Source organism: Papio anubis, chromosome 18 (assembly GCF_008728515.1).
Source record: "Papio anubis isolate 15944 chromosome 18, Panubis1.0, whole genome shotgun sequence".
NCBI lineage: Eukaryota > Metazoa > Chordata > Mammalia > Primates > Cercopithecidae > Papio > Papio anubis.
This window is the reverse complement of record NC_044993.1, coordinates 34980459-34989443: the sequence shown is the minus strand read 5'-3', so window position 1 is coordinate 34989443 and position 8985 is coordinate 34980459. Positions and strand designations below refer to the sequence as shown.

The 8985-nt window shown below is 42.7% G+C and overlaps 1 non-coding gene across 1 annotated transcript; it reads right to left on the bottom strand.

Moving 5' to 3' along the window:
• Nucleotides 1-7425: 7425 nt before the first annotated feature.
• On the bottom strand, nucleotides 7426-7529 carry LOC116271408. The gene has a single exon (XR_004179963.1). It is a non-coding gene; the product is annotated as a U6 spliceosomal RNA (small nuclear RNA).
• Between the last annotated feature and the right edge of the window lie 1456 nt (nucleotides 7530-8985).

Below are 8985 nucleotides of genomic sequence, written 5' to 3'. Positions count from 1 at the left end.
TGTAAACTCATCCTTATGAAGATGAAAGTGAAAGAGGACCCCATGACAGTTTCATGCGCTCTACAACATTTTTGTGAGGTGCCTTTGAATATACCAATTCTGACAAGATTTTAAGTTAATTTCTTAGTTTTGGGTCCCTGTACATAAGTAAGGAGAATTCAGATCGTACTCATGACACAAATTCATTTCTTTTGAGTGATGCCTGTTACTCTCGTGGCCTTGAAAAACTACAAGCTTTCCTGCTATTCCCCTAGGCTAGTGGGTGGTTTCTTTAGTTCCCAATTCAGAGGATATTAGTCAGCTCTTCAGAAATCCTGGCTTTATGCAGGTAGCCTGGCCCCTCCTCCTGACTCTCTGGGGCTCAGGCCTACAGGATCCTGTTCACAGGGCCTCTAAAGTTTCAACTGTTAAGGTCTCACTCCTATCCTGGTTCACATGTAAGTATTTGTATTTTACCTCCCTCTGATCACTCTAACTTTGGGCATCCTCTTTGCATCTGGCACTTGAGGCTTTCCCTTTCTTGGTTTTCAGTTTGAGACTGTATTAACAATGGTGGAGAGGGTATTTTTATCAAAATTTATATATGTGTGAAGTGGGAGGGTTTGTTTGTTTGTTTTAATCAGCTCAGATTAGCACTGTTGAACTTCAGCTATGGAAAAATATTTTAAATGAAAAACTACACAGGACTTGGCAACTGATCACATATAACTTACTTAGTTTGCATTCCCTCTCCCCATCCTCTTGCTGTCTACTTCCTGAAAGGAGATTTTGAGACGAGGACTTGAGAGTAAGTTGTTAATATTGAAGATGGGGCAGGGCGTGATGTCTCACACCTGTAATCCTAGCACTTTGGGAGGCCAAGATGGGTGGATCACCAGGTCAGGAGATCGAGACCACCCTGGCTGACACAGTGAAACCTCGTCTCTACTAAAAATACAAAAAAAATTAGCCAGGCATGGTGGCAGGTGCCTGTAGACCCAGCTACTCGGGAGGCTGAGGCAGGAGAATGGTGTGAACCCAGGAGGCAGAGCTTGAAGTGAGCTGAGATTATGCCACTGCACTCCAGCCTGGGTGACAGAGTGAGACTCCATCTCAAAAAAAAAAAAAAAAAAATTGAAAATGGAAGAAACATCAGTAGAGAAGTAAAAAAAAAAATTAGATGGGGAAGGGAAAATGGCCAATAAAGGGTGTTATCAATCCAGTTACTGTTCTAGAAACTGGAACATAATTACCCTGGGGAAACCCTACGTGTTCGGTTATCCTACTCAAGAGGTAAGGAAGCTATTATATTGATACTAACTATTGTATGTCACTGGTGGAAGGTGCTTCCAGTAGGTAACCCACCAACATTACAGCCTGTCATGTAGATGGTTTTCGTTATATACCAATGTATAACATACTATCCCAAAATTTAGTGGCTTAATATGACAATAAATATTTATTATTTCATACTGATTGCGAGGGTCAAGAAATTTAGAATAGCTTAGCTGGTGAGTTCTGGCTTGAAGTTCCTTATGTGGTTGCGTTTAAGAAATGGGCAGGGATTTAGTAATCTGAAGGTTAGATTGAGGCTGGAGGACCTGCTTCTAGGATGGTTCACTTGCACGACTGGCTGGTCTGTGCTGGCTGTTAGTTGGAGGCCTCAGTTCCTCACCATATCGACTTCTCCATTTGACTGCTTGAGTGTCCCCACAACAAGGCATATGCCGACCCCAAAATGAGTGATCCAAGAGAGACCATGAGACCACAGGGACTTTTATGGCCTAGTCTTGAAAGTCACACTGGCATTTCCACCACATTCTATTTGATAGAAGTGAGTCAAGTCATAAAGTTTGGCCCACGTTCAAGAAGAGGGGAGGGAAGTATATAAAAAAAGTGTGAACCTATTTTTAAACCATCAGAGCAGATAAATCAGGCTTTGGCAATCACAGCGAGTTCTCAGGCAAAGAAACACAGGTGCATTTGGAATTCATGTAGGCTAAAGTGGCAAGGAGGACGGAGGATGGGTGGGACACCAAGAGTGTCCTCTCCAGGAATAAATAAAGATAAGTCCAACCCACTTTTAAGGTGTAGGGAAATAGACTTGATCGTTTCATGGGAGGAGCTGTAAAGAGACACGCTAAAGGACATCGGGATATGAGTGAAGATCCAGGCCATCTTTAGAATCAATGTACTGCAATCACTAAGAAAGAAAAAGCACTTCCAGTTAGATTATGATACTCCATGGATTATAAGATGTATCTCAGTTTCAGGCCAGGTGGAGTAGCTTATGCGTGTAATCCCAGGACTTTGGAAGTCTGAGGCGGGCAGATCACTTGAGGTCAGAAGTTCAAGACCAGCCAGGCCAACATGGTGAAACCCCGTCTCTACTAAAAACACAAAAAGTAGCTGGGTGTGGTTGTGGGCATCTGTAATTTCAGCTACTTGGGAGGCTGAGTCAGGAGAATGACTTGAACCCAGGAGGCAGAGGTTGCAGTGAGTTGAGAGCATGCCATTGTACTCCAGCCTGGGTGACAAGAGTGAAACTCCATCTCACAAAAAAAAAAAAAAAAGTATCTCTTTCAGACATACTAATATGAAAAAAGTACATCTTAGAATCAACAAATATAGTAGTTGTACAACGAATTTCAGAGTTGTACATATACACTAGCTGCAGAAACCAAACATCTCTAACTTTTGTTTTCCATCTTACATAGATGTCATTAAGAATTAAGCATAGACAGTAGGATGATGATGGTATGGAGATTTAGATTTTAGCCCTTACCAGGCCATATCCTAGAAGTTGAATAAGTCATTTAATCGCTCTGGGTCTCAATTTTCATATCTGCAAAATGGAGATAAGGTACTGCCTTGACTTTCCCACAGATCAATAAAAAACAAACCCAAAATAGCTTTAAAATTAAGATGTCATTGAGATATAAGGTGCCATGAGTGTGCACAAGCAGCTATAAAATTCATAGATAGCATGAAAGAAAATGAACATTTTTGTTCCCTTGGAAGCTCAAGAGAGACAAAATTCCTGATTCCTTATGGTGCTAATCATACTGGACTGATTCCCACATTTTATTTTATTTATCTATTTAATTAATTAATTTATTTTTTTGAGATGGAGTCTCACTTACTCTGTCACCCAGACTACAGTGCAGTGGCACAATCACAGCTCACTGCAACTTCTGCCTCCTGGGTTCAAGTGATTCCCCTAACTCAGCCTCCTAAGTAGCTGGGATTACAGGTGTATACCACCACACCCAGTTAATTTTTGTATTTTTAGTAGAGACAGGGTTTCACCATGTTGGCCAGGCTGGAACTCCTGACCTCAGGTGATCTGCCCACCTCAGCCTCCCAAAGTGATGGGATTACAGGCGTGAGCCACCACGCCCAGGCTGACCCCCACATTTTAAAGAAATATCTTTGTTTAAAGACCAAATTTTTAGAAACGGAAGAAGGCAGTGGGGACTTGAGCGTGATCCTACACAAATAGATCTTGCACATAAATGAAGATAAAAAGCAATTGGACAATTGGTCATTTTCTAGCTGGTGCAATAAACCTGGGCATAGGAGAACCACACACCTCTTTGGCTGAGCTGGCAAATCTAGGTATTGGTCACACACGGCCATTTCCTAGCAGTGTCTGCTCAAGCCCAGATAGAGACAGCACTTGGGGCTTTCAGTCAGAAAAACCCAGCTGCCACTTGGGCTGCTGAAAGCTCCCAATATAAAGAAATGACACACACCTGAGCAGGTCTGATATATATTCCTTTCTGCAGAGGGCAGTCGAATACATTCCTGGGCCATTCATCATGTTGCTAAAATTAGATCCTGCTTAGAAGGAATGATATATTACTGATTACATAATAAAGATAGCTATATTTCTCATGAGAAACAGAAGGGAGAGATACATTTAGGCATAGGGCAAATATATCCTTGATATGAAAAATGGATTCATTAAGTATTTAATCTTTATACCATTCCTGTGAAATAAATGCACACATACATCACACGTGTTTTAAAGTGACTTGATAATTAATATTGTTACACTTGAGAAAAATTCTGGCTCTCCACGGAGAAGTCATGTCATGAGTCAGAGAGTGCAGGCTGAGGCATGCCCTCCACCGAACGGCTTGTCTGCACTCTAAAAGCCAAGTGAACCATTCCATCTGTATGAAGAGAGTGAGCCCTGGATTTGCGTCGTGATGTCATCTCAGGTGGGTGAGGCCCAGAGGGAGTCGCTGGGGCTTTTCTGAAGTAGTACATTTCAAAGAGTCCGTAGTGATGACGGCTGAAAATATCCTCTCCACAAGAGACAGCTTTCATTCTCCTTTGTTTGCAAAAAAACAAAACAAAACAAACCATCAGTTGCCTCACATCTCATTCTAGTTCTCTGCAACATCCTTACCATACAGGAAAAAATCTCACATTTTAAAAAACCTGTAGCCTTAGTGGAGGCATTTCCAGATATCCTGTGATGATATTCTGACTTAAAACAAACATGAGGGTGTTTGGTTGAAGTTTAAACAAACACACAGATTTGTAGCACCTCATGTGTCAAAGGTCAGCAAAAACAAATCTGGGTGAAACGAAAGAGCGAAATAATTCTAAGAACAATAGCTATGAAGAGTAGATTGATCTAACTCAAATTTATCCTAAAGGGATTACGGTTAGGAGGAAAATGCTAACAAGTTATAAAAGATTAAAAGCTCATTACTTGTATGTTTATGTTACAGAAAAATAGCATAGGCTTTGAAGTTAGATGGGGTTGAGTTCTTGTCGTGGATCTGACATGTACTAAATTTGTGAGTTTCAGGCAAGTAATTTAACCTCTTGTGAGTTCTTTGTCCTCAACTGTAATATAAAAATCAAATTGCTCTGACGATACTGTCCTAAATATTGATGGTGTGTACAGTATCTAGCACAGTGCCTGATACAGAGCAGGAAGTCAACAAACATCTGTTGCCTTCCATTCTCCATCCCCTGGAGTCCGCCCACTTAGATGAGTCTAGGAAGGTAGTGGCAGAAACCTTTCCCAGCTCTCAGTGACATCATCATCATCATCCTCATCACAATGCTTCTCTCTACTTTACCAGGCTGTCAATTAAAATTCTAGAGGTAACAGGAACACATTCATGGACAAAGGTTTACGTCTCTTTCATGCTACATGTCCATTGCGAGTTAGCAGGTAGCTGTGCTCACTTTAGACACTCAGGGACCCAAGGTTCAGCCCTCTTTTGATGCCACCATCCCAACATGAGGTTTACAATTGACTGTGGGAAGAAAAGAGCATCAAAATAGAGCAGTGGCTTTTCATTGCTTCCACGAAGAAGTGCTATATGACACTTCTGCTTACATTTCAAAGGATCAGGGTTGTCAATCCACCCAGGTCCCTAAAGAAGAGGCAATTCAGAGAGTTGAGGCTCCTGTGGAGTAGCAAAATGATGACTAGAATGCACCCAGTACACCCAAGTCCAGGGAGGCGTCCAGTAACCCCAACTACAGGTGCCATAACCCTGACTCCCCGGCTTCCCTTCCTGGGAGGATGCAGCTTTGCATGCGTCCCGCCAATCTCAGCCAGGATCTAATCCAGGCCCGTTCTTTCCCCTGGTTCAGGCTTGTGAGTGGCTTTCTGAAGTTTTGATTATTAACCTTTCTAAATAATTCCTATGCTCTTCTCAAGTCACATCTAAGTTGTCAAACTTGCAGATGCTTCATGGCAACATGATTGTTATTTTGTCACCAGATGCACCTTACTGTCACCTCACATCAAATTAGATGCCCTGTGTAGCTTACGTTCCTACAATTTTTGCTTCTTTCCCAGAAATACTTAATCAATATCTCCCTTATTTGCCAGTGGTTGACTGATTGCATTATTGGCCCTTATTTTTCACTCCTCCCTTCTATTCAGGACCCTTGACATGTGATTTTGCATGACCTCTTGCTAAAGAGGTGGAGTTTATTTCTCTATGAATAAGAAAAGTGGCTAAAAGCTTCATGGAAGGGCCTATGTTCAAGGAGATTGACCTGTCAGGGGGTTTGAGAGCAGTAAGAGTTTAGAGGCTGGGAAGATTCCGGAAGGAGACTCCACTGTGATCCTGTGTGGTTTAATCTGATGGAAGCGGGATCCCAGCTGGTGGTTCTGGACACGAGGAACAATGGCTTGATTCTGTGAAGAAGAGGTTACAGGAGTTAAGCCAGAGTCACCAGACACTGGACAAGCAGGCTGAGATTTGGTCCGAGGGTCCAGGAGGGCATTCAAAAAACAAACAGAAAATCTAGACAGGAGACCAGCAACCCTGTGGGGCCTGAGAAGAGGGTGCCCTGCTGGCACTGTCAGGCTCATCGGACACCATATTGAGATAGGAAGTCTTGTTCCAGAAACCACCGACAGTGGGAAGGGGGATCCTGAACTTTCTCTAAGTTCAGAGCTGGATGAGAGTCAGGTCCTCTAACTTAGAAGGCCATGGAAAGCAGGGGCTACAACTGCCACCCTGGTCACTCACTTTTCTCAGGAGTGGACACTAGGAGCCTTCGGATCCAGCGGCTCTCATCCTGGGTGCACACCTGATCACCTGGCACATTTTTTAAAATGCTGTTGCCTGGGCTGCACCCCACCCCCAACAAGATTCTGACTCGATTGGCCCTGGTAAGTGGAATGTATTAGGTTGCCGCAAAGGTAACTGTGGTTTTGCCATTACTTGTAATGGTAAAAACTGCAATTATATTGCTCCACCCTATGTTATTATTACTAACAATATGACACCTGTGTTGAAAACACATATCCAGTTGGCTGGACCCCAAGCCTTCCTCCTGGTACAGGCCTTTACACTGATCTTTCTAAACCACAGTTTAATTAGGCACCTTAATTACCATTTCTAAAGAAAAAAAATTAATGATGAAAATAACTGCTTTCATCTGTGGATTACACACACAGTCATTTAAAATATATAAATTGACCAACAGAAGCCCTTGTCTCTAGCCATGACTTTTGTTGTATGTATTTTTTTTTAATACTGTGTTGTGTATTACTTGCTGTGTTGCCCAGGCTGGGGCACAGTGGTACCATCACAACTCACTGCAGCCTCAACCTCCCAGGCTAAAGCGATCCTCCCACCTGAGCCTCCAGAATCTTGAGACTACAGGCATGTGACACCACACTGGGCTATTTTTTGTTTATTATTTGTAGGGTCTTCTTGTATTGCCTAGGCTGGTCTTGAACTCCTGGACTCAAGCTATCCTCCCTCCCACAGCCTCTCAAAATGCTAGGATTGCCGGCCTGTGCCACTGCGCCCAGCCCTCTAGCCATGTTTTTCATGTGCCCCGCAGTCAAGAGCTGATGCCTTGCCAAGACAGGGAGTGCATCGTAAAACCTCAGAGTAATTTACCTTAAAGAGATTCTTTTTTTTTTTTTTTTTCAGTTTGAGAGCAGGTACTAAAAATATGGAATGCTTCACGAATTTGCATGTCATCCTTGTGCAGGGGCCATGCTAATCTCTGTATCGTTCCAATTTTAGTATATGTGCTGCCGAAGTGAGCACAAGAGAGTCTTTAAAATATTCATTTTATTTTTTTTAATTTATTTATTTTTGAGACAGAGTCTTTCTTGCTCTGTCATCCAGGCTGGAGTGCAGTGGTGTGATCTCGACTCACTGCAACCTCTGCCTCTGAGGTTCAAGGGATTCTTGTGCCTCAGACTCCTGAGTAGCTAGGATTACAGGCATACACCACCAAGCTAGGCTAATTTTTATATTTTTAGTAGAGATGGGGTTTCGCCATGTTGGCCAGGCTGGTCTCAAACTCCTGACCTCAAGTGATCCACCCGACTCGGCCTCCCAAAGAGCTAGGATTACAGGCATGAGCCACCACGCCCGGCCTAAAATATTCATTTTAAAGAAGAACATAGCAATTTAAAAATGACAAAATATTAGCTTGTCTATCTGTATTTATTCATTCACACCAAACCCAAGGACTCTATCATTCTTTTTTTTATTCTTTTTTTTTTGGAGACAGAATCTTACTCTGTCACCCAGGCTGGAGTGCAGTGGCACGATCTCGGCTCATTGCAACCTCCGTCTCCCAGGTTCAAGTGATTCTCCTGCCTCTGCCTCCGAAGTAGCTGGGACTACAGGCACGCACCACCAAGCCTGGCTAATTTTTGTATTTTTAGTAGAGACAGGGTTTCACCATGTTGGCCAGGCTGGTCTCAAACCCCTGACCTCAGGTGATTCGCCCGCCTTGGCCTCCCAAAGTGCTGGCATTACAGGCATGAGCCACTGCACCCGGCCTGGACTCTAGCATTCTTAACACAGAATATTGCATGCTGAGAAAAAAAACAAGAAAATGCTAGGATACATTGCAATGCAGGGTTCTTTTGGATCTGGGGTCAGGGCAGGCTTTGCAGAGACAGTGCCTGTTGATTTCAGGCCTAGATGAAAAACAGGAACCAACCTGGTGACCAACTGGGGAAAAGCTTCACAGGCAAAGGGACCCAGCGTTCTGCAGAGAACTCATGCTCAATGATGAGTGGAGAAAGCAGTTTGGCGACTTCAGGTGATGCTCACAGCAGTTCATTATCCCAAATGTGAAGCACCCCAGCGGCCTGAAGAGAAGGAAGTAAACAACACACACACATCCAAAATGAGGAACGGGAGTTAAATTTATTTTTAAAGCACTATGAATAAGCATAGCCGGCATTACAGACAGTATTCAGGGGATGGTATTATGTTCTCTCATATAACGTTTCTAAAGAACAGAGACGCGCATGGCCCTAGTCAGTTTTCCCTGTGAGTGATAAAAAATAATCTTTTATTAATATTATTTTGGATTTGTTACCATTGTACATAATCTCAGAAGACCAAGCAGAGAAGATATTATATAAATCAAAGGAATAAATGAATATGAAAGAAAAGACAATTATAAGCCTGAGTAAAAATTTCTGCCCATTCTGTTACACTATAAAGCATTTTGTAAATCTAAATATCATACATGAATGTT